The sequence below is a fragment of the Chinchilla lanigera genome, unplaced genomic scaffold, assembly GCF_000276665.1.
Source record: "Chinchilla lanigera isolate Chin_1 unplaced genomic scaffold, ChiLan1.0 scaffold00077, whole genome shotgun sequence".
Classification (NCBI taxonomy): domain Eukaryota; kingdom Metazoa; phylum Chordata; class Mammalia; order Rodentia; family Chinchillidae; genus Chinchilla; species Chinchilla lanigera.
In genome coordinates, this window is record NW_004955478.1 from 1077411 (window position 1) to 1102420 (window position 25010).

The window sequence follows — 25010 nt, forward strand, 5'->3', positions numbered from 1 at the left end:
AAAAGAAGTGAATCTAGTATTTATCAGGAAACAGAAGTGGTGAGAGTAGCCAAGACATTTTTCAGAGCTATAATGATAGAGTTTAATAAAAACAGTACGGCAGTGTGGAACAAATGCTAGATAGAGAAATGCATGGAGAAGCTGTCCGGGCATTATTTCATGATTCCTTCTCCTCTAATTTTGAATGCCAAATTTAATCAAAAACTCATTCTTTTACATATACTAGAGTCTATTTTTGGGAGAAGTGGTTGACTATTGAAATAAAGTTGGCCTCTTTTCTCAAACATACACCACAATATAAAAACCAAAAGGACCAAATAGTGCAGTGCACCAAAGGGAACCAAAATAGAGATGGAGAGATTTCTGATCTTAGCTTGGATTAGTTTGCCTGGATAGAATGAGATGGGTAAAATTTTATCACCACAATTCCAGTCCCACTGGAGAATGGAACTCATTTGTCTGACAAAATTCCTGAAGAACACCAGGCAATAAATACTGTCCTGCTGAAGAGAAAGAAAAGAATTTTCTTGCTATTCCTACACAGAAGAAAAGAAAAGGAGTGAAAAAGAGAAGTACAAAGAAGTAAAACAAAAACATTTGAAGGCAACATGTGTGATGGAAATGAAAGAAATGACAAGGAAGAGCAAGTTATTCAAATGTCACCAACTACCAAACTAGAGTTTGGGGTGGATTTAACTCACCTCCCTGGGGTAGAAGGTGGTTATCAAGTACCTGGGTTACAGGAGTATAAAATCAGTGGGGAAAAGTGTCAAAGGGGAGCAATTTGTGAATATTCATATATAAGAGTTAGAGATATTTTATATGGGGTGTCTGCAAACTACAACAGATGGGCTATACCTGGGTGTCTTATAGTTTATGTATTATCTGTTCCTGCTCCCGGGCTATAATAGTAGTGCTGAGTAGTTGAATAGAGAACATAGACAAAGTCTGAAATATTTAGCAGCTTTCTCTTTATTAAAAAAAAGTTACTATTGGGCATGGTGGCACATGCCTTTAATTCCAGCACTCAGGAGGCTGAGGTAGGAGGAAAGCTGCAAGTTCGAGGCCAACCTGGGCTACGTAGTGAGTTCAAAACCAGCCTGAACTACATAGTTAGATGCTGTCTAAAAACAAAACAAAACCTATTGCTAATTTCAACTCTCCTTTAAAGAAAAGATCATAAGATAATTTAAAATCAAACAAAGAAACAAAATGAGATATTGGACACAAATATATCAAAGCAGTGAGAATAGTCTCTTAGTTACATAAACCACCCTTCCAAATGTATTGAAAACTAACTCCTGGTTGACAGTGGGCAGAAGATGGGACAAAGGTATCCACATCTGAAATGAGAATTGAAAATAGTGTCAAATTGTCAGGCTGAATATGAATATGAATATGAATATTCAGTGTGATGACAGGTGGAACCTTTTATGAAGGAAACCTGTTACATAGTACTGTCATCTGGATGAAGCTTGTTCCCCAAAGGTTTATGTGTTGGTAGCCTGGTCCTCAGTGTGACAATGTGGACAGCTGGTGGAACATTTAAGACATGGGACCTAGTGGAGTTGCTTGAGTCCCTGGGGGATCCCTTTGGGTGGGGTCAAGGTAATTCTCATGGGACCTTGAGTTATTTGTGTAAGAGCATGTTGACAAGAAAGAAGGACTTTGATCCCTGCATTCCCCTCTGGCTTCTTCCTGTCTTGCTGTAATATCTCCCTTGCTATGTACCCCAACTGCTGTGATGCCCTCAGCCCTGAGGCCTTCTGCAGAGCCTAGCAGATGCTCTTGAGCCTGCAGAACCCTGAGGTTGCTAAACCTCTTTTTATTTATTTATTTTTTTGTCTTTTTTTTTTGAGACAGGGTCTTGCTATGCAGTTCAGACTGGTCTTGAGCTCACTTTGTAACCCAGGCTGGTCTTGAACTTGCAATGATCCTCCTGCCTCAGCCTCCCGAGTGCTGGGATTACAGGCGTGTGCCACCACACCCGGCTCTGTAAACCTCTTTTTCATAAAGTACCCAGCTTTAGGTATTTCAGTACTTTAGCAGGAAAATGACTGACACACATAATAGCAAATGTATTAAGTGTCATCATTTTTAAGTAATGAATTATAGGGAAATATATAAGTTCTAGCATCTCCTTAAAAAGTACTATTATCAGTTACTAAATTAATGTGCTGAAAGCATATCTATGATGAAGGAAACATCTATAGCATACATAAATCTGGGTATAAAACTGATATTAATTCAGTGGTGAACAGAAAATCTGTAAGTGCATGTATATGCACATAAAAGGAATGGAAATAAATATATCAAAAATATTAGGAATTGTTTTAACTGGAAAACCTAAGTTTGACTTCATTTCTTACTGTGTGTTAAAATAATTCTACACATTAAATTTAATAATCAACAAAAAACCTAAAATTTTTACACCAACTTAATGGGCAGGAAATAACTACCTAATTATAAATATTGAGGCAAGAAAAAGATTCAAGTATATGTTGCCCGTATTAAGTAGGAACAAGCTGGTGCGAGACGCAAGCTCAGGCCCATTAGAAGGCATTTGTCTCTTGTCTAATTTAAGATGTCTCTTCGCTGTAAACGCAGCATGAGGAGTGAAAAGGGTGGGATGGGGTTTGCAAGGTCCAAGTTCATCACAATTCTCATGTTACAAATTCCTCATGCTTTATCCAGACACCCTTAGACTCTGCCCCTCTTTCTCTCCACCACAGTCTTGCCATTCTTCCAGGGTCCTCCCAAAGTACATTTACCTGCTTTCTCCTCTGTTCCTTTACCCCAGTCCTTCTCCCAAGCACATTCTGGGCAAGCACATCTTCCTCTCTGACTCACCAGCCTCTCCCTGTTCCATCATTAGAGTCTCCTCAGACCTCTGCCCCTCCAGACACCCAAATTAACCTGGAATGAGGCGGCTCTCTATGATATCACCAGCCACACTCTCTGCATGTATTACAGCTATGCGTGTTGATAAAGTATCTTACTTTGCCTATGCTGAGCTCAGTTTACACCACTGAGGTCCAGTCAAAAAATCCTTCAAATTAAAGTGAATTTCCTGAGAATGGCCAGCAAGGCTTTGGTGCTCTGGCCCTTGCTTACCTTTCTGGTTTTCCTCTGGCCCATTAAACACAACCAGCCCTGTGCACTTTCATCCCCAATATTTGGAGCACTTGTTCCTTTTCTGAATTTGCACATGGGCTGCTTTAGCGGGACTTCCCCTGGTCCACTCCACCTTACCCAAGTTCTCTCTGCATTCGTTGTTCTCTTCCCCCGAGCATCCATCATGCTGCTGTTTCCTTGTTTATTGCCTGTCTTCTCTCATTAGAATGCAAACCCTTGAGGGAGAGGCTCCACCTGTCTTTTTTCTGTGTCCCAGGATCCACCTCAAGGTACCATTTAGATACTCATCCACTGACCTGTGGAGTAGCCATTATTCCTGTTCACCTCACCATAGACTACGTCCACGCAGACAGTGTAACAGCCAGAAAATAAACACATTTAATAACACATCAGTAATGTTTTTCCAGGAAGTGCTGGGATGCCATTCCTGGCCTTGGATAAAAAGGCTCCACTATACTACTAAAAATGGGAGAATTGGGAACTAGAAAGTCCAAACAGCTTGAGTGAACCACAGAGATTATTAGGTCCTTCCCATGTCACTTCACAGGGAGGAAACTGAGGCTCAGGACGGGCTCTGTCCTGAGATAGTTGAGCAGAGATAAGCCCTGAGCCCAGTTTATGATGGTGACCCCAAAAACCAGTGCAGGTTTGGAGCTTGGAGGGTTCTCTCCATCCACAGAGGGTCTAGAGAAGATATCATTAAAGAGGATTTGGTTCCTGTTCTGAGGATACAGACTCCAGCAAGACCCACCTCTACCTCCCATGACAAGGTTTAAGGGACAAATGAACACAATAGAAGGGGAGTCTTGCTGAGGGCCTGGCCAGGGAGATGGCGTTTCTCCCTCTTAAACTAACACACCAGTTTTCAAGTGAGAAAGGCACTGAATCATCCAAACCCTGGGTCATAGTTGAGAACCGGCAGCCTGAAATGAATGTCTCTGGAGCATACTTCCCTGATTAAACCCTCATGGTATCTTTCTGACTGGTAAGTGGGAAGAGAAGGAATGTGTTAGAGGAACTCTGTGAATGATTCTTTCTAGTGCACGAGGTTGGACGTGAGGATTTGAATGCCTGGACACTCACAACGTTTTACTAAACACGTATCTTCAATAGACAGCTCCTAAAATGCCATCAGTGTGACACAAAGGAAACAGTTTCAGGACACTACAAAGAGTCACATTATGCTTGTGCAGGAGGTGGGAATGTGTTTGTATCACTGCCGCTGGGGACGGAACAAGAGCGAGTGGGCTTGGGAGCGCCAGAAGGAACAGGGTCCAAGGGAGACCACAGGAGCTCTTTGATCATCTGGGTAGATTTCAAAAACAAGTATGTTGCTGCCATCTGACTAACTGTTTAATTACGGTCATTTTCAAAGGCAGAGGACTAGACCCCCAGGAGAGGAGGTATCAGGACCATTATGGAAAAATTTATCTTAGTATAATCTAGATATGAAGGGATGAAATGAAGAAAATAATATTTATTGACTGCATATGATAGCCATTTTCCAATCATTGGTTTATTTCATCTTCTAAACACCTTGTGTGTCTTCTTCTTGGGAACTAGAAAGTCCAAACAGCTTGAGTGAACCACAGAGATTATTAGGTCCTTCCCATGTCACTTCACAGGGAGGAAACTGAGGCTCAGGACAGGCTCTGTCCTGAGATAGTTGAGCAGAGGTAGGCCCTGAGCCCAGTTTATGATGATGACCCCAAAAATCAGTGCAGGTTTCCTTTTCAAAGGAAGAAGTTGGGACCCAGGGAGAGTAAGGGAAGCAACAGCTAGGGAAAGGGAGAGAAGGCAGGTAGATGTGGGGCTTTGAGCATTTGTCTTATGTTACAGAAGAACATAGTGCTTACTCAGTACAATTATGTCATAGGTTATATACTTTCCTACAGGGAAAAAATAATCCCGGGAGCATCTTCTAGCTTATAGTTTGCCATGCACAAGTGCCTTCCCATGGTTGTGACCCATGTGTGCTCGAGTCATCTTCCAGGTGGGGACCCTGGAGTTTTCTGCATCCACATTACCTTCCTCTGTTTGGCTTTTCCCTATGAGTTTCACAGATATGGTCACAGTTACCTTGACTTGCAAGGTTACATCACATCAGGACAGCATTTTGACAGGTATGTAGAGAAGACACCTAGGTGTAAGGCGTTTGTGCAGGTCCAGCAGCATTTCCCTGTGTTATATCCCTGTGCTGACCACCTTGGGGGAGCGCTGGACTCTGTGGTCTTTTTCACTAGTAGTGAACGGAGAAAGCTGCGTTTCATCAGTAAACATGAGCTCTGAGGTCGTTTGCACCACACAGCTGTCATGCTAGGTACCCCACAGCTGGGCGCTCTGTACTGTCTTTGACCTCAGTAGGAAGCCACTATACTGAAAGCAACAGTTAATGTTTAATTGTTTAATCAATCTTGAGTGCTTATATCTGGTAATCCGAGCAACTACTTTGAAGATAACAATAAATAATACAGCAGCCATTGTTGATTTCCTATCATCTTGTTTTGAAATTGTGTATCATTTTTTATAGTTTTTGTGTTGTTTTGTTATTGTCTTTGTTTTTGTTCTTTTCTCTGTAAAATAATTTTAAAAAATAAAAATAAAAAAATAAAAAGGATGAAGGGAGCTAATGAAGGGCCAGATTCACTGATGTTGCTATGGCCTTGGTTAAGGGAAAACCTGTATACAGCCTCAGGAAATTAGCCTGGGTGAGAAAATCTCAAAGCTCTTATTCCCTTTTTCTTATTTGGGGATTCCTATACACAAAGCAAAAAACTCAGAAATCCACTTGTGGAGTGACCAGCGGGGAGCTCAGCATGGTTATGGAGACTGAATGCTCCCCATCTGTGTTAGTTTTATATGCATGTTGGAACAGATTAGCACACATTTAATGGCCTTGAAAAACTTAATATTCTTGTCTTATAGTTCTGGGAATCGGACATGTTCCAGGGATCTCTCTGGGCTACAATCAGGGTGTTATCAGGTTTATGTTCCTTTTCAGATGCTCTGAGGAGAATCTGTTTCCCCACCCCACCCCACATTCTGGAGCTTGGCTGTATTTATGGACTCCTGAACCTGCGTCTGGCTTCAAAATCTTCAATAGCGAGCCTTGTTGCTCACATGCTGCCCTCTCTCTGGCTTTGAATGCAGGCAGCATTAAGATATGGACCACATAGAATCCACCTACCGAACTCATTTTTTTTTAAAGGAAAAAGATAAACATTTTTTGCAGAAACTATAGATACCAGTCTGGTGTAGTTGTTGGAATCTTGAGTTGGATTCTAACTCCAAATCCTACAGTTCTTTTTTTACTGATACCTACATCTTTGAATGTAACAAGGCAAGCTAGTTAGCTATAGGTCATAGTTTATTCATTTTTATAATGGGAACAATTCCCCTGGTCCTGTCTTCGGGACAACTGAGATTGAAAATGAGATAATAGGAAAGAGTTTAAAAAAGGATGTTGTTGTTTATTCAAGCAGTTTCTGTGATCTCACTGCGATAGGAAGAAGAGCTGCCCAGGCCCACTCACAGAGCAACGCCCACAACTCACCCCACTTACTTCTTTACCAACACTGTGGGCTTCTCTGTTGTTACAGAACTTTTTTGTACACATTTGGTTTACGTACTGAATATCCAGTAATGCTTCATAGTAAGGCAGACATCAGAAGCCACTCATTGAATGTTAGTGAGTGCCGTGTCTGAGTCAGTCTTCTATGGCTAAAACAGAACATCCTAGCTTGGACGATTCATGAAGAAGACAGGTTTATTGGGCTTCAAAATTCTAGCAACTGGGAATTCCAAGGAAGTGAGACTGCACCTACTGGGCTTCTGATTGGGGTTTCATGCTGCACCAATGCCTGCCAGAATGCCAAAGGGCAAGTGGGCATGTGATTGAGGCCAATGAGGAGTGGATCCTTTGCTTTGTCACATCCCACTCTCAGAATATCTAGTCTAGTCCCATAGGATCTGGAACTCACTCACAATCTTCGTAATTACCCAGGCCAAGGTGAGGGGCATTCCCTCTGAATGATCTATGGAGATAATACGTCCCATCCCCCAAGGACCTGTGTCGGGGGCCTGGTGCCCAATGTAGCAGCGTTCAGAGCTGATGGACTTTGGGGAAGTGACTGGTGCACGAGGGCCCTGACTTCATTCGTGAACTGATCTACTGATGAGTCCATAATATGATGATGTTACCAAGATGGGATGGAAACAGGAGGTGGAAGGGAATCTTGGCAGTGTGACCTTGAAGACTAGATCTGGGCCCCAGCCCCTTTCCCTTGGACTTGCTCTCTCTGTCTCTCTGTTTCTCTGCCTCTCTGCCTTTCTCTGTCCTTTGTGCTCACTATGATGAGATAAAGAGCTGTCCTCTACCATGCCTGCCTGCCATGATGATTCTGCCTAACCACAAGCCTAAGGCAATGGAGCCAGCAGGCCATGGACTGAGATCTCTACAACCATGTGCCAAAATAAACTTTCCCTCCTTTTTCCCATGTATTTTGTCACAGACACAAAAAGCTGATTTGTTCAGTACAGACTCGACCTCCCAGCACTGCCAGAAGGGCAGCTTTAAATTTCAACATGAGTTTCAGAGAGAACAAATCATATTCAAATCATAACACTTCTGCTTCTGTTGCACTGAAGAAATTTCTTGAGTGTATCTCCAACTGGGACCTTCCTAGTAGAGGAAAGAAGGTAATCTTGTGGGAACCACCTCTACCTCCAAACACAGGCCATGGAGTCAGTCTGTGGTACAGAGAGCAACACCATGTCCTTATCCTCTTGATCTCATGGCAAGTTTATTCAAAACGTTCTGGTCTCTGGTGAAGGTGTGACTCAGTGAATGAGCCCGTTATTCTAGGTTCAATTACCAAGTATCTTTCCCCCATGCAGTAGGTCCTATCTAGTACACAGTATGCCCTGAAAATAACCACTGACAATATAATGAATGAACTAGTGCAATAATACTGTGCTTCTGGGTGGCACGAAGAAAAGCTGTGGAAGCCCTGGGGTGAGCTGACATCTTGCAGCATGATGAATTTTGCTGGTGATAGAGTTTTGGGATGTAAGTATACTCAGCAGGATGACATGGGGCTTTGCTCTAACCCTGTTTTCCTGGCCCTGCTGCCAAGGATCATGGGTACAGTTGGTCTGTTTCCAAGGACAGGAGCCTGGACCTGCATGGTGGGCAAAGCCACAGAGCTGCTGAACCTTTCAGCATCCTAAGCTGAGCCCTTGGGGCTCCCAGCCACTGTCCCTCTCCGTTCCCCTCTATTCCTCCTCCAGGCTCTCCATGGAGCCAAGTCGTGCTGCTGCTCCTGGCCAGGATGAAGGAACCTCCTCTGAGTCCGGGCTGAGAGAGCAGCAGTTTCTTCACTCCCATCCCCCAGGGCTTGGAGAGCAACCTGCTTTGTCCACACAAGAAACTGCAAGGTTGGGGCCAGCACAATCGAGTAGCTCCATGTGAATAAGCAAAAGTAATTAAAAAAAAAAGTTTCAAAAACAACATCTACTCCAAAACACTCTTCTCTTTGTGGATAACTGGACAGTCCAGGGGCTCAGGGTGTTCCTTGGAGTCAGAGGAGGGAACAGAATTCAGGGGCTGGAGCCCCTGGCTCAGGACTGGAGAGCTGGAAGAAGCTGCAGGCCTGAGCCACTGCCCACTTCATCTCTCCCTCCACCACCACCGAAGGGAAAGGAAACAGAGCTGGCTGGGGCAGCTGGGAAGCTGAGGAGGCGGGTAAGCAAGGCGCTGCAGCTCGGCAGACAGCAGCAGAGCCGAGCAAGGACTTCCTTTCCAGGCATTGCAAAGAGTCTCCGAGGAGGAAAGGCTCCTGCGGAGGAGCCAGGAAGGCAGGGCTGAAGCTGCTGTTGGCACTGCCGGCCTGGGCTGGGCCGGGGCTGTCTGCTCTCCCATCCCCTGGCTTAGTGGGAATCCCACTGCCTCTGACATCATGGGTGAAAATCAGCCCTGGCTTTCAAATTTGGGGCTGCCCCACCCAGCTCAGCCTGGCCAGCTGGACCCTCCCAAAACGGGTTCTCTTTTGTCAGCTGCCTTTTATAGAACTATAAAACCAAAAGTTCAAGTACGAAGCCTTAGACCAGTCATCAGAAAGGCAGGCTGACTTTGCCTCCCAGACTCTTCCTGCTCTCTCTTTGCTTCGCAGTTTCCAGTACTCCCAGGGTTGCATGGCCACTGGCTTCTAGCGCCCAGCCTCACACAGACCCTGCAGCCCCCAAAGGCACATCAACCTGCCCTGGAGGGGATTCTGGGCCTGGGGCTTGGAATTATGGGAAGCAAAGGGAAATGAGGGAGGATATGCTGAGGGGACAGAAAAGAAAATTGTAATGCAGTGAAAGAGAACGAAATGAAAAAACGTGAAAGAGGCAACAGGGACCATAGTCAGTGAAGCTTTGGCCAAGTAACTGAAAGCTTTGCTACTTCACGCTGCCTCCCCAGGCACTGGAATCCTTTGGTAAAAGACTAAACGATTGTGGAGGTGAAACATGGCATGACCTCATCCTCAGCAGAGTCTAGGAGGGAGAGAGCACTGGACATGTCAGAACTTGAGAGAAAGAGCTGAATTCTCCCCTAGGTGGCTCCAGATCTGGGCTCTAATAGGCACTAAATTAATAAAGGAAAGAAATGAAGGGGGAACTCAGTTATGTTCATCACTGGACTAAGTTCCATGAACAAAGATTTTTGTGATTCTTAGGAGAATAAGACTATTTCTCCATTTTAGGAAGTCACAGTGTTTATTAAGCAAATGAAAAGAAAAATCCCAACCAAACAGAACTCATGGAAATGTCTAACATGGCAGCCACGTCTGCGGAGCTTCACCTTGAAACCATCTGTTCCCTGGGCCCACCTTCTAAACCTGAGGTCTAGGTGCAGCTTAAGTATGAAGTGGAAGGAAAGGTGTGGAAATGAAACCTCCTTCGCTCAAATTAGATCAGTTGCCTTGGCCTGATGAAGAGCCACTTTTCTCCCTGACAGAATGCATGGGAGCTTTCTTCTCTTGGCCTTGAGGAATTAACGTGTATGTTGAACACTAACATCTCTGTGGGTCTCTCGAATTATATCCAGCTGTTACATAACTGGCACTATCAGACTAGGAAAAAATATCTCAGAGATAAGACCTAAGCCCAAACCTGCCATGGATGAATGAGGTTGAGTGAGGTTACATGACCTATGTCTTGCATAAACCTGTGTTTATTTACCCAATGATTATTATTACTATTGCTTATGTTGTTGTTGCTATTGTTTAGTGCCAGGCATTGTTCTGTGCACGGGGGAGTCAGAGGTGAGCAAAGGGCGTGGAGCAGTATTTGTGCCCTGTGATCCTGCACCCTAGCTGGGGAAACTAACACTAACCAGCTGGACAGATGTAATACCTGAAAATACAATGGAAAAGTGAACAGAAAGAGGAATGGAACTCTAGGTAGAAATCCAGGGAAAGTGTCTCTAAGATGAGCTTTCTGTGATGAGAGGGAGCCAGGCATAAGAAGCTCTGAAAACATTCTCCAGGCAAAGGGATGCTGTGTGCCAAAGCCCTGGGGCTGGAATCATCTAGGTGATTTTCTTTGAGGTAGAGATGGACCAATATATCTGAAGAATACTGAGCAGAGTGAACATAGAGAACAGGGTGAGATCCACTGCTTGCTGTCACGTCTCCCGCAGAGTGTGTGAAACAGGGCTCTGAGTAATCCTGGAACTAAGACGTCCTTTGTGAAGCCACCATTGCCCTGCTGTAATGCCACCCTTTCACCCAACAAAGCTTATGGAGAGTGATTCCAAGAAGCAGGCAGGGTACCCATCCAGGAACCGCCTGACCCACCCCTTTACATACTGTACCACAGACCTACTGTCACTGGGAACATCTTAGGGGCTGAGCTGTATTCCAGTGAAAAATATGTAAAAGTCCTAAGCCTCAGAAGCTCAAAAGGTGAACTTAGTTGAACATAGGTTATTTGTAGATTGCTGTGTGTTCAGCGTTTGTGTTCCCCCTCTAAATTTATTTGTTCGAAGCTGATGCCCAAAGTGGTAATATCAGGAAGTGGAGCCTTTGGAGAGGTAATTAAATCATGACTTGGACTAGTGCTTTTGTTAAAAAAAAAAAAGAAAGAAAAACTCCAAAGGAGTTTGTTTGTCTCTCATGTGGAGACAGAAGAGGAGGGTTGACACCAGACACCAAGGCAGCCCGCACCTTGACCGTCAGTAAACCATAAGGAATCAATGCGTGCCATTTATAAGCCACCTATTTTATAGTGTTTTTATTATAGCAGCCCAAGTGCACTGACACTCAGATTTAATCAAATTACGATGAAGTCACTGGGGTGGGCCCTCATCTAATATGAGCGGTGTCCTTATAAAAGGAGAAAGTTGGACACAGAGGCAGACGCACACAGAGGGAGGACTGTGAAGAGGGCAGCAGGTAAAATACCCTGTGAAAACGAATGTCGCTGCCATGCCCAGGTCACACTCGGGGCAGCAGAAGCCAGAAGAGGCAGGAGGTCTCCATCCCTGCAGTGTTGGAGGTGGTGTGACTTCTCTGACATGAGCAGTGCAGCTAGCAGGCCCCCAGGACTGGGACGTGGTACCTTTCTGCTGTTCTAAGCCACATGATGCTGGGTGCTTTGTTAGGACAACCTTAGGAAACAAGAATAGGCCTGTATCATCTCATGGCTCCCTGTATCCCCTAAGCTCAGAAGAGTCCACTCCCTGGTCCCTCAAACCCATTTCACTGTGTTTATTACTCACGGTGTCTCATCATCAAAATGTGCACTATCCTCATCTCCTCTTTGCGTGAATGTGTGTGGGAGGACTAGGGGATTGAACCTGGGGACCTCAGACCAAGCTACATCCTTGTCATACACACACACACGCACACACACACACACACACACAGTAGGGTTTTTCACCATGTCACAAAGTTGCCTCATTTGAGCTCCAACTTGTGATCCTCTTGCCTCAGCCTCCCAGAGTGCTGGGATTATAGATGTGTACCACTGGGCCCAGCTCCTCACTTCTTTCTAAGAATGATCTATTCAAATTCCAGCTGCAGCTACAGAGGTCACTCCTTAAGGCCGTGGCTCCCTGTTCAGCCATGCTTGGCAGCAGCTCATCTTTCCTCCCACAGATGTGCAGCCCTCACAGATGGTTAGGCATCTTGCCTGCTCTACACTCTATCCTGATGACCATTCTCAAGCTGGCGTTTTCTGCTTTCTTCAACCCCAGCTCCTGTAAGGTCTACAGCACTGGACAATGTGCCATGGACTACCCTTTGCACAGTCGTGAGGACTCCTACCACCTTCTCATCTTCTTTTTACCTCCAGGCTTTGAACCGGGCTCTCTTGTACCCCCACGCTGTACCCGCCATCATTGTTGGGTGTGTCAGTAATTGCAGAGATCTTTCCCTACTCAGGTCTCCAGGGATTTTGGTCTATTCCTTTCCAGGAGCTTGTCCTTTCCATTTCAGCAACCTCTCCTTTCCATAGTCCTACTTGATCATTCAATGACCACTGTGCTTCTCACATCTTATATTTGAGGGTTCTACTTTCTGATCATTACCTGCTATCTTCTGGGTAAATTCCTCTGCTCTCCCTGACCTCAGCAATTCTTTGACCCTGCTGAGAATTTTAACTCTCTGACACTTCAATTTGGCAATCTTCCCTCAACTCTTTAACCTCTTCATTCTCCTCTTTCTATTGTTACAATCACTGCATGAACCCTCAGTTTTAATCCCTTCCTCCATCCTCCTGGAGTGAAAATCACTCACCTGCTTTAACTTCCAGCTGTTCTGAATCTGCACCCAAGTATTTGAATCTGACTGGAGACCGCAGTCAGAACCTTGCAAAGCAAGGTTGCTGTTCACACACTAGTTTTGACACAAGCTTTCCAAGTTCTTGCCCTTGGTACTTCCTGGCAATCCTGCTCCATTCCTTGACCTACTCAAGTCCCACTTTGCAAGCTTATCATGTCAAGGCTCCTCTCTCCTGACGCCACCCCCTCACTCTCAGCTGATGACCTCACCATGTATTCATGGAGAAAACAGAAGCAGGCAGAATTTCCTCAGCCACCTACAAATGAGTCACCTGCCATCTCCTTCGGTCTGTACATATTCTGTTTTCCCTATAGACAGTGCCCGCTCCCATGGAAAGTGTATTTCATTCAGATCCTTTCTGAGTTGCATGCATAGGATGTCTCTCCAGCAGTGATCTCTCCTGCTAGCAATATCATCTTTTCTCTAGTGTCTCACGGATCTCCAAACTCACTGAAATCTCTTCGAGATACTCTACCCTTTCCCAGCGGTCACCTTTTTCTCCTTCTGCCAGCCAGCAAACTCTATCTCTGCTTTCCCTTCTTCACTTTCCTCTCATGAACTTTTTCTTGCCATGTCCTCCAAAGTTTTTGTCCCTATTATTCTGCTTCTGTCTCAGCCTGTGGCCAAAATGAAAGACCCATTCTCAGCTCTCATCTGGAATGTATGGTACCATTTGGAATCACAAACTCTCTTCGCTTGGATTTTTGGACACTGTGTTCTGGTTTTCTTAGCTCAATAGGTTCTTTTTCTCAATTTCTTTGGCCCCCCCCCTTCCCTCGCATCCTGTAAATATTTATCTGCCCCAGGGCTTGGTTCCTGGACTCTTCTGTGTCTTCATTACCCAGCACAGCTCCTCTTGGATCATGGCTTTAAATACTATCTCTGTGCTGGTGACTCACATACTGTAATCTCCAGACTCAATCTCTCCCTTACACTCCAGACTTGCATATCCAATTGCCTACCAGACATCTCTACCTCGCCATCTCATAGATATGTAAAATACAACATGTTCAAAATGGAAATATTAACTTTCCTTTCCCTCTCCTCTCCTTCTCCCAGAGCATGCTCCTCCCCAAAGGTTTCCTCATCTCATTAGATGGTGTCACCTTTCTCTAATTGTCTAGGTCCAAAGCTGAGGACCACCCTTGACCCCTCTCTTTCACCCCTATTGCATAGACAAATCCATTTTCAGGTCAGTCTTCTGGCAGATTAATGGAAAGAACTGATCAATGAGTAAAAAAGAAAGCAAATTGTAAATACAGAGTATGCTAAAAGGGAGTGGGCTATGAAGGTGTTATTTGTTAACTACGGCCAAAGATGGACTCCAAAAAAGTGACATTAAATCAAAGTTCTGCCTATAGGAAGGCACAGTGCTAGCAGAATCATGGGGAGAACATCCCAAGCAGGAAGGACGTAAGGCAGTCAGGGGCACATCATTTCCCAGGACCAATGTGAGGTTAGCGTGCCAGAGACAGATGGAAGCTACCATAACAAAGTATCAATGCTGGATGGTAAAACACTAGAAATTTAATTTCTCACAGTTCTTCAGGCTGAGAAGCCCAAAATCAAGATTCTAGCCAGTAGGGATCCTGGTGTAGGCTCTCCTCCTAGCTCATAGCTGGCCACCTTCTTGCTGCTTCCTCGAACGGTCTTTCATGGTGCACATGGACAGATGGGAGTCTGTCCTCTCCCTCCTCTTATAAGGCTACCGGTCCTGTTAGATTAGAGCTCTATCCTCCTGGCTCTTTAAACTTTCATGATCTTCCACAGATCCTCTATGTACATTTATCCGGGATGTCACACCTTCCATTTCCAGGGAGACGCAATTCAGTCCAGAACAATGATTTATGAAGATAGAGGCCCGATTTTGAAAGATCTTGTTGGCCTGGGGAAACCCCAAATTTCTGTTCTACTCTAAGTGTTATGAAAACTAATGGACAGTTTGGAGAGTACTATTTAACCGTAATATGCCTTATAACTGAAAGGTAATGCTGACTGCCTGATGGAGCATGGCTTATAAGAGACAAAGAAAGGAAATCATGGATCTGGCCAGGAGTTGGTTGCAATATTCTAGAGGAGGTGTCTGTAAGCTTTTTCTGTAATGGTAAAGATAGTGTATATTTCAGGTTTTGTGAGTCCTGTGGTCTCTATCAGAACTACTGGATTCTGTAGTTAAAGTATTAAACTAGCATAGACAATATGTAAATTAGTGGACGTACTCCAAAAATATTCTACCAAACACTGGACTGGATCTGGCCCATGTTTGCAGATCTTTGTTCTAAGTCAGAAATGGTAATGGTGGAACCTAGGCCTATGGTGTAAGATGTAATGAGACAGAGCAGGATACAGGACTGTGTCGAGGTAATTCTGGACTCATTACTAACAAACTACATATGCGATATAAAACTAGTGTAGGATCAAGGACACCTTCTTGAGCTCCACAGTTTAGGTGCTCCATTTTACTGCTTGGCAAACATTTCTCACTCATTGTTTCTCAGACTATACTACTGTTTATATTTCTATGAGGGTGAGTAGGTAAAATAAAGTTGCTATCAATGAAAGAAAAAGTTTTGTGTCCACTTAGTGGGAACCAAGATGAACCTCAGAGGTCCCTGATGTGCTGTAGAAATAAGTTACAGTTCCCCAAAGCAACCAAGTGTGTCTCTATGTTACTCAGTCGCTCACGGGTGCTGGGGAGCAATGGGATGGTGGGTATGTTTTTCTCAGGTGGGCGGGATCTTTATCACTGACACTGTTTTAGAATTAGCAAAGCAAGATGCCAAGGAAAAGTACAGTGCCTGTTAATTATTTCCTTATTTGTTTGTAAATTCCCTACCTTCACTTCACCTTTTTATTGCCTGTGCCTGGAGTGGGCGTGAACTGTCCCCCACTCTTTACGCTTTCTCTCAGCTCAAGGGAACAGTGAGATCCTTTGACTAACATCTTTGCCTTTGCAGGTAAACGGTGTGTCAGAGATACTTTCTTAGTCCTAACTTGGTCATAAATTTAAGTATGAGATTGAGAGGAAAAAAAAAATCATCTAGGAAAAAGAAGAACAAAAGGGTGGTAGAAAAATACTAGCTATTTGTTTACCATGTATCTACAATTTTTCCAAGGGCAGCCACGGACTGCTCCAGGGTATTAGATACTGGCAGTTGGGACCCATTATGCACCGCTGCTGTGGGCTGGATGCATGAGGCAGGGACCAAAAAGACAGCTTCTGTCCCAGCAGCTTGCCTTGCCTGTCCTGTGCCTGGCCAGGTTGCCTGCCCCTCTCTGGGACACACTGTGCAGAGTCGGGCTGCAGAGCACTCCGGACACAGTAATAAAGTGCACACTTGTAATGTTGGGCTGAGTGACAAGAACAACACGAACTAACACTCTACCCACCCACTGAGAAAACCGAGTGTGTCACACTCCTCTGTGTCATGGGTTTAAAAATATCTCCGCTGACGGTCCAAGTTTCAGGTGGGGCCCCAGGGATGTTTAATGTCTAACTGTGCCAGGTGGAAAATGTTTTCATCAGAATCCCAAGGACCCCAGGGATGGATGTCTGTTGGCCTCACGTGCGTGCGTGCGTGAGTGCGTGCGTGCTTGCGTGAGTGTGCATGCGTGCAGAAACGTGTTGAAAAAAAATGACGGTGGATGGGTATTTCTTCGCTCCTTTCCTCCTTTTCTTTCTTTTTGAATTGTGTGTTACTGAAAAAGAGATGGCACTGCCACCCGGCCTTTCCTCCAACGCCACCCACGCAGGCAGAAGACAGGCTTTCTTAGCTCTCAGTCTGGTTCTCAGCAGGGCTGGAAGCAACACCTATGGGGGCTCGCCTGGAGCTCAGGCTTCAGAAGGTCCTCTTTTTTTTTTTTTTTCTGGTACCAGGAATTGAACTCACGACCTTGCGCTTGCCAGGAAGGCGCTGTGCCGCTGAGCTAAATCCCCAGCCCCTCAGGCTTCAAAAGGAAGCTGTAGAAGCCTGAAAAATGTCTGGAGAGAGAGAGACTGCCTCTTCCAAAGGGCTCATCTCTCAGTTTTCCCTGACCTGCTTAAGGAGGGCACAGCCAATCCTATGGCTCTTGGGAATTTGTTACGGGGCGGGTGTGGGGGCAGTGTTCAAATAATAGGAGAGACATTTAACCCCCTTGTGGTTTATTCTTATTTGCCTTGGAATGGCCAGCAATTACTAGCAGGGTAACTTTGGCAAGTTGTTTAACCTTTAAGCCTAAGTTTCCTGACTTGTAAAAGGGGATAATAACAGTACCTACTTCTTAAAGTCATAGAGAAGAGCAAATGGAATGACTCAAGGCTGCCTATGTCGCACCTACTAAGCCCTCAAGAAGTGGGAGCTGTTTTCGTAGCTTCAGAGCTGTCCCAGTTATGAATATAAAGAAATAAATCTTGCACGTGAATATCACAAATGAAAAGTGTGCTCAGGGCCTGTGTGCTGGTCCCCGTTTTCATTCTGTCTGTCAATTCTGGCTCTCTCAGCTCCACTGACCTCCTTGGATTTCCTCATCCACATCAACCATCCAGAACTTTGCGTTGGCTAATTCCCCTGCCTGGAATGCTCTACTCCCAGATATATACATGGCTAGCTCCATCGTGCTGGTCTGGAATCTGATCCACTTGAATTTATTGATGAGAGATCTTGTACCCAAACAATTGAAGATAGCACTCCACCACCCCAGTCACACTCTATCTCTCATAGGTTCGTGCCTTTTACCACCATCTGTATGTGATGAAATTACTTATTAATATATCTATTTTCTAGGTCTCCTACTAGAATTCAAGAGCCACAAAAGTGGGGCCTTTTTGGTGTTGTTGATTATGGCATTTCTAACATTTTATTTATTTTTTGGTATCAGAAATCGAACTCAGGACCTTGTGCTTGCCAGGCAGGGGCTTGTGCTGCTGAGCTCTATCTCTGGCCCTATGACATTTAAATAATAGTCAGAGTATAGTAAAGGCATACTAAATATCACTTAAATGAATAAGTTATATATATATATATTTTATTTTATAGATAAGTGCTCAGGAGCTCAAGAACTTGTAATTTTCATTTTATAGATGAACACTCAGAGATTTGGCCTGAGTAGCCACACACCTATAAAGTACCAAGCCAAAACTCCCACCAGTATCTGTAAGTATATTTCCAGTTTATCCCAGCAAGGAAGAATGATGAAGGCATTGAGGCAGTAGAGAATATTTTGAGCCTTGACTTTACTTTCATAACTTTTGCCCTGTGATAATTTCCAATTTAAACCCATGAAATTCACATGTAAATTATTGCATTCTTTCCTATCCTAGAATTTCAGCCCATATAAGATTATATTTGGCTTTTTAGAGAAAACCTTAAGATCTGTCCACTGCACAGATCCTTCTTGTCCATATGGCTCTCAAGCGTCTCATGGTTTTTATAAAGCTCCCAGGAACCAGAAAGCTTTGAGCTTGTACCCTCAGATTTTGTCAAGATCATCTTCAGGTGAGGCGTAAATTCCAGTCTACAATTTGAAGAGTAACAGTGGTTAGTACACTGCATATTGTTATCTTCAAAGTATTTCCTCATATTACAAGATATAGGCATGAAAAATTGATCAAGCAATATAGGCATACACCTTTCCTTTCAATGAGCTAATACCAATTGTTACTTTCCTACAATCTTGTTTGAAATTTTATACCATTGTTTTCATTGTTTATTTTTCTTCCCTTTAAAATAAAAAGGAGAGAAAATAATAATTTGAAGAGGCCTCCCATCTATAATTTGTAAGTACATTATGCTCATGCTGACAGGAAGAGATTTTTCCTATGCAGGTGACATAGCATCTTCCAAATTACATGTATCGAATTAGAATCACCTGGCCTTTTAGGATTCCTTTATAAAGGAGTAGATGGTACCATTCCTCAAGTCCTAGAAAGGGCAGCAGGGTAACCCTGGCCTAGAGAAAGCTGTGACATGAGATCTGTGGGATCAGATAAGTGGACAAAATCATATGATTAAAATTCTGAAGACACCAAAGAGAAGTATCATACTATTCTTTATTTCTGCTCAGTTTGAGGATGGCTGCATAGGTTGAGTCTGATTTCCACTACTATCAAAAACTCTAAGTTCGTTCCAAGGCCATCAGTTGAAAAACTCAACAAGAAATTGAATAAATATTCACACACGCACAAGTCATTCCATATTTTCACTGGGTATAGCAGAGTTCACTTCTTGTGCTTATCTGCAACTAAACTACCTTTGAATGCCCATAATGTGGCCATTCCCCAAAGAGTCTCGATCAAGGTCAGATACCACCAAAATAATTTATATTTTATTTTATTGTGTTTTAGTTTGCCTCACTCTGCTCAGCGCATAAGCACTCTCTGCATTTTCAGAATCTGGGTGTTAGGGGGAGACATGGCTTTGCAGCTGTTGTGTTCCATTTTGGACACAGTAAGTAATTTTCTCTTTATATCTAAAACAGAAGCCTGATTGTTTTACATCTGGGCAGTAGAACTTGTCATCCTTCAGCACCTTGGCTCTTTATAGTGACCTATGGGCATTTCCCTCTGCCACTGAACTCATGTAGTAGAAAACAAGTCTAACGTTTCACTCCTTAGTTCATATCTCTTCCTACTGCTGAAAGGGTTCAATGTGTGTTGAGTTACAAAGAATAAACAGCAATTGCAGATCTAAAACCCAAAGTCTCAGGAGAAAGCCCTGCTCAAGACAAGGTTATTGCGTGTTCTCTCTTCCTCTTTGTCCCAATCCCAGAGTTGTCCAGTTCATTTTTACTGAAGCATCTTTGCTAAGATCTACAGGGTTCTCCTTCCAAGGATGATGGTATCCCAAGAGGCTGTCATTTGGTGATGTCATGCGTACTGGCAGTAATCACTATGGCACTTCTGACTATAAACCAAAGTTCTAGGAGCCAGCCATGAGGTAGGTAGTCCAAATAACCATTCCTGCCCAAGCTGTCCTCTGTTCAGACAGCCCAGCACTAATTAAAGACCATCTGTTTACGGTACACAGGCCATTCTGCCAGAAATGGCCAGATGTCAGCACATTACTCCAGACTATGACGTTTCTTAGGGTATTGACATGGATTATTTATTTGTGGGTTGAGGCAGTTGCCCTATATGAACTCCTTCCTGGTGCATTTTGTGTATAGTGTGTACAGTATGTGCTTAGGGTAATGACTTCACATTATAGCTTCACTATTACTTTTGGGTCTTGCCAACTTCCAGACCTATATATTCAATAGTGAGGTTCTGAATCTGGCTCAGCAATAATGAATTTTATAAATATTTCAAAGCCTCATTTCTATTTTGTCCATGGGCTTTATGTAAGAATCTACCTTAATTCTCTCTTCACAAGGAATCACTGGCAGTTTGCTTTTGGCAACTGTCTGTGAACTACCCTCTCTTTTGATGAGAGAAGGATGACCAGCGAGTGCCTTTTTAAGACTTGGGAAGAGAATTGTGTACCATCATTCTTGGTAATGTTCTGTGTTCTAAATTGCAAGTTAAAATGTCTACCTACTCAAACAAGCGCTGGAAGAATTAGTTCCTTTCCTACAAGGGGAGGAGTATCAGATGAATACAGAAATAAGAATCTTAAAGGCTGAATTTTAGTCTTGCATTCACTGTCTATCTCTTTTGGGGCAATTTGACTACTCTTTCTAGGTGTGAAATTGTTCTTTTCTCTACCCTCAAATTATGTAGCTTAGAGGTAACAAGAGGTTATAATTAACTCTGAAGTGAATATACATTTTTTGATAAAGACACGTCAATGAACTGAAAAATGTCTCTTTGTATTCCATGAAATGTAAAATAAAAACTGCTGAAAAAGTCCATGCTATCTTGATCTGAGGTACTGCTGTTATGGGCATCTGTATGAGCTCCAAGTTATGGTATGAAGACAGAGGATAATTTTGATTTGATACATTTATTGGAGGGCTGCATGCCAATGCAAGATCATCTTTAATTTTTTTGTCTCCACCTCTCCCCATTTCAACCAATGGCCAATGGCCCACAATTACATTTTTTACAACATCTCAGGCTCATAACCTATTTATTGTTAGATTTTCTAGACTAATGCTTCTCAACACAGGTAGAACCAACCCCTAAGGGTGGTTTGAAATGGCTACGAGCATTGTTGGGGTTATAATGCGGTTCACTGTGTAAATGCAGTCAATGGTGTGGTCCGTTCTGCGATATGTTGGCCAGGATTTCACAACAAAGGCCTGCACTGAATCCTGCACTACCCTGAAAATGTTTTACTGAGCATTTATACTTAAACATGCTAATTACTATATGAGCCTACAGGCTAATTTTACCTCACACATAGTGTGGCTCTCTATGTATTCTAAAAATATAACTTTCATGTAAACTGCAGAAAAATAATACTTTGCCTTACCTGAAAATTCCCCAGAAGTTGTTTGCTACCGTAGAAAATTATACCAAGAATAGAGACCCCACTGTGGTACTTGAGATTCCAATAGAACACATCTGTGCTGAGGCTGTTAAATAGGGCTGTGATGTGTGCAAGACCCAATCGGCAGTTGCACGCATGTGCGAGCGCGTGCACACACACACACACACACACACACACACACACACACACACTCCCCTCTTACTTCTAGTTATGTGAAGCTGTACCTGAATAGATATATCCTAGTATAGGCAGGGTTAGTCTCATGGAGGTTGATCCTGTTCTTGGTTGACAGATTTATTGTTCTCATTTTAAAGTTCCTAATAATGTTTTGAACAAAGAGCCCTCATTTTTACTTTGTACTGGTTCCACACATTATTATGTAGCCATTCCTGACAAGCCATAGCAATCATTTTTTTGTAAATGACAGGACATGTTGCAACCTTTGCAAGTCAGGAACTTATTCAAAGTAACAATTTAAAAGCCAGGGGTGCTATCCCTGGTGGGAAGTGGAGGTAGGAGGATAAATATGAGTTCAAGACTAGTTTGAACTACTTAGGAGACCCTGTCTCAAACAAACAACAAACAAATAAATAAGATAGCAATTTAAAATGCAAACACAGACCATATAAAAGCAGATGAAAGGGCTGTATTGGGTCAATAACTTGATGATCGTTACAGTGGGACATATATTTTATTACATATAAAGAAATTTGTTCTAATTTTAATGTCACAGCTAGAACTTTATTATCCTGGAATTGTGTTTATATTCTCTGTAAATTTCAAGATAGCAAAAGAGCCTTTATAAAATGGGGGTAACTCAAAGATACATAGGAAGACTATACCTCTACCTATATCTATATCTATATTTATATCTATATCTAATCAATGTTGTTCTAAACGATTCCATTGGTGGTCCTAGCTGCACTGTAATTCATCTTACACTAATTAGTGTAAAGGCTGAATTTTCATCCTATTCTATTCTTCTGGCTGTCACATTGACTTTTCTCAAAATGTAGCTTTAATCCTGCTATAGTGTTGCTCAAAAAGTTTCTTTACTGCTGGTTAACTATAGACATTTCAAATTTGGGTTGAAATATCTGTGTGCAAATCATGTCTAAAATATTTTTCTGGTCTTCATTTCCTACTTCATCATCATGCCACTGCTTACCCACTCACTACCCTTTCACGGGCCTTTCCCAGGGGTGCTCTTTTGAGCTCTGGAGCCCTATCACTCTCTGAGTCCTTCTTACAGTGAGTCTCATAACCTGTGCTTGTGTAATTCCCCCAATTATATTGGAAGCACCTTAGAGGGAGAGCATCAGTGATCCTTCAGAATCTTCAGGAATGCTTTGTTGACAGAAAATGTTAAATAAATATTTGCATAACTAGATCGAATTATAGTACTTTACTAATCCAGAGAATAAACCTAGAGACTATCTATTATATAAAACAACTCCTCCTATGATTTCTGGTCCCAGTTCCCTCCGGTGACAGGCAGAATGGTGAACAGCGTGCATTCTTCACATGCTGTTCACCTTCCTCTCTGAAAGTAGAGAGACATGTACTTGGATTTTGTTTCTATGTCCTGCACACTTCTCTCTAGAGGGCATTTGGAATAAGCTTAAATTAATCAGAACTAAAGTTGCCAGATAAAATACAGGATGCCCAACAAAAAACAATTTTTGAAAGTCCAAGTATGTCCTTAATATTGCATGACCTGATTTAACACATGCAGACAAAAAGGAAAAAAAGAAAGTTACGTTTCGTGTTTTTGGAAAGTATTTTTCTCATGCTAGACTGAAGCTGGGCAGCATGAAACTGCTTGTGGCCATCTTGTGTCATCCAGTCAGGGCCATAGCAGATATTTGCTGTGGAAAAACAAATTTTTAAAAAAATTGTAAGCCCTAATTCCTTCCCTGGAAGCTGCTCTCCCTCTCTGTATTTCTATATAAAGAGATTAATACATTTTTTTGGTTTTTAAACCAGTTGAATCTGAGTTTTCAGTTACTTGTTGACAGATCCATCCTGGTGAATTTGCTTTTATTTTGGTCATATGACAAATAGGACAAATAGCTGTCCAAAGTGTCAAAGTCTTATTACTAATTTTAGAGCAAAATTTTTCTCTCCCCGTGTTTTTTGTGGTTGCAAATTCCTCACCTACCTTGTTATTTTGAGATGGCGTCTCCCTGTGTTCCTCAATCTGGTTTCAAACTCTGGGCTCTTCCGAACTTCTACTTTATTATGGTTCTGGTTTGCTTTGGGGTCCAACATTACAAATCAAATGTCAGAAACAACTTTTATTGAGTGTTCATGATGTACCACCCTGTCTTACGTCATTTTAGCCCAAGTGCTAAATAGCAGCCACAGTCCTACCTGAGCAACTTTAGAAAACACAGAGCTCTTTCTAGGGGGCACTTTGTGTTAGTAAGGATAGACTAGGTAATGTGAAGTAACAAGCACAGCCCATATTTCAGTGGTTTGGCCCAAGAAAAGTCTGTTTGTTGCTGTTCTAGAGCCCACTGCAGGGCAATTCTATTCCTTTGGGAGCTCAGCATTGCATATGGCTCCAGAGTTGGGACACTACCATGGCACCTGATGCTTTATTCTCCCTGATACCACGGCAGAGGAAGAGAGTAAAATTTTCTTGTATCCTATTGGCCAGAATAAATCACATGATCTTTTCAAAGGGACAACAGGAAGTGTCATCCTTCATACGCCCTCCAATTATCAATGTTACTGGTGAAGAATGTTGATGTCTACCAAATGCAAACCTGAAAAGAAGTTTGAAATGTAAGTAATTTATTCTCTTGACTGTAGAGCAACACTGTGTATCCAATCCCATAAACTCCAGAGGCTTAACATGTGGGAAACTTCAACCACCCCCATCTTAGGAGACATTTAAAAGATTTAAAAATTTTATTGGAAAAAACTTATTAACATGCACATAACAAAATTAACCATTTTATTTATTTATTTATTTATTTATTTATTTATTTATTTATCTTTTTGAGACAGGGTCTCGCCATGGAGTTCAGGCTGGCCTTGAGCTCACTTTGTAGCCCAGGCTGGCCTTGAACTCTCAATGATCCTCCTGCCTCAGCCCCCCAAGTTCTGGGGTTACAGGCGTGGGCCACCACATCTGGCTCAAAATTAACGATTTTAAAGTGAATGGTTTGGTGATATTTATTACATTTGTAATAATGTACACCTCTATATAGCTCATGAGTATTTCTTTCACTCCAAAGTGAGGCATACTAAGTAATTATTCTCCATTTCCCATTCCCTTCAACCCTTGGTGACTACCAATCTATGTTTTATCTATATGAATTTTTCTTTTCTGATTATCTTATTCTCTTTTCTGGATTTTATTGTCTTTTCTCGACTTCATTGTCTTCACATAATATATGACCTTTGTGTTTAGCTTCTTTCATTATAGCATGTTTTACTGTATTATATATTGGATATATATCTATCTCTATGTATATTCTCTTCTGATATGTATATATATACACACACACACATATATATATATTGTTTTCTGTTTTATATATATATTCTTTTCTCTTTATTGTTGAATAATATTGTATGCATTCACCACAGCTTGTTAAGCCATTAATCCACCAGTGTACATGTTGGC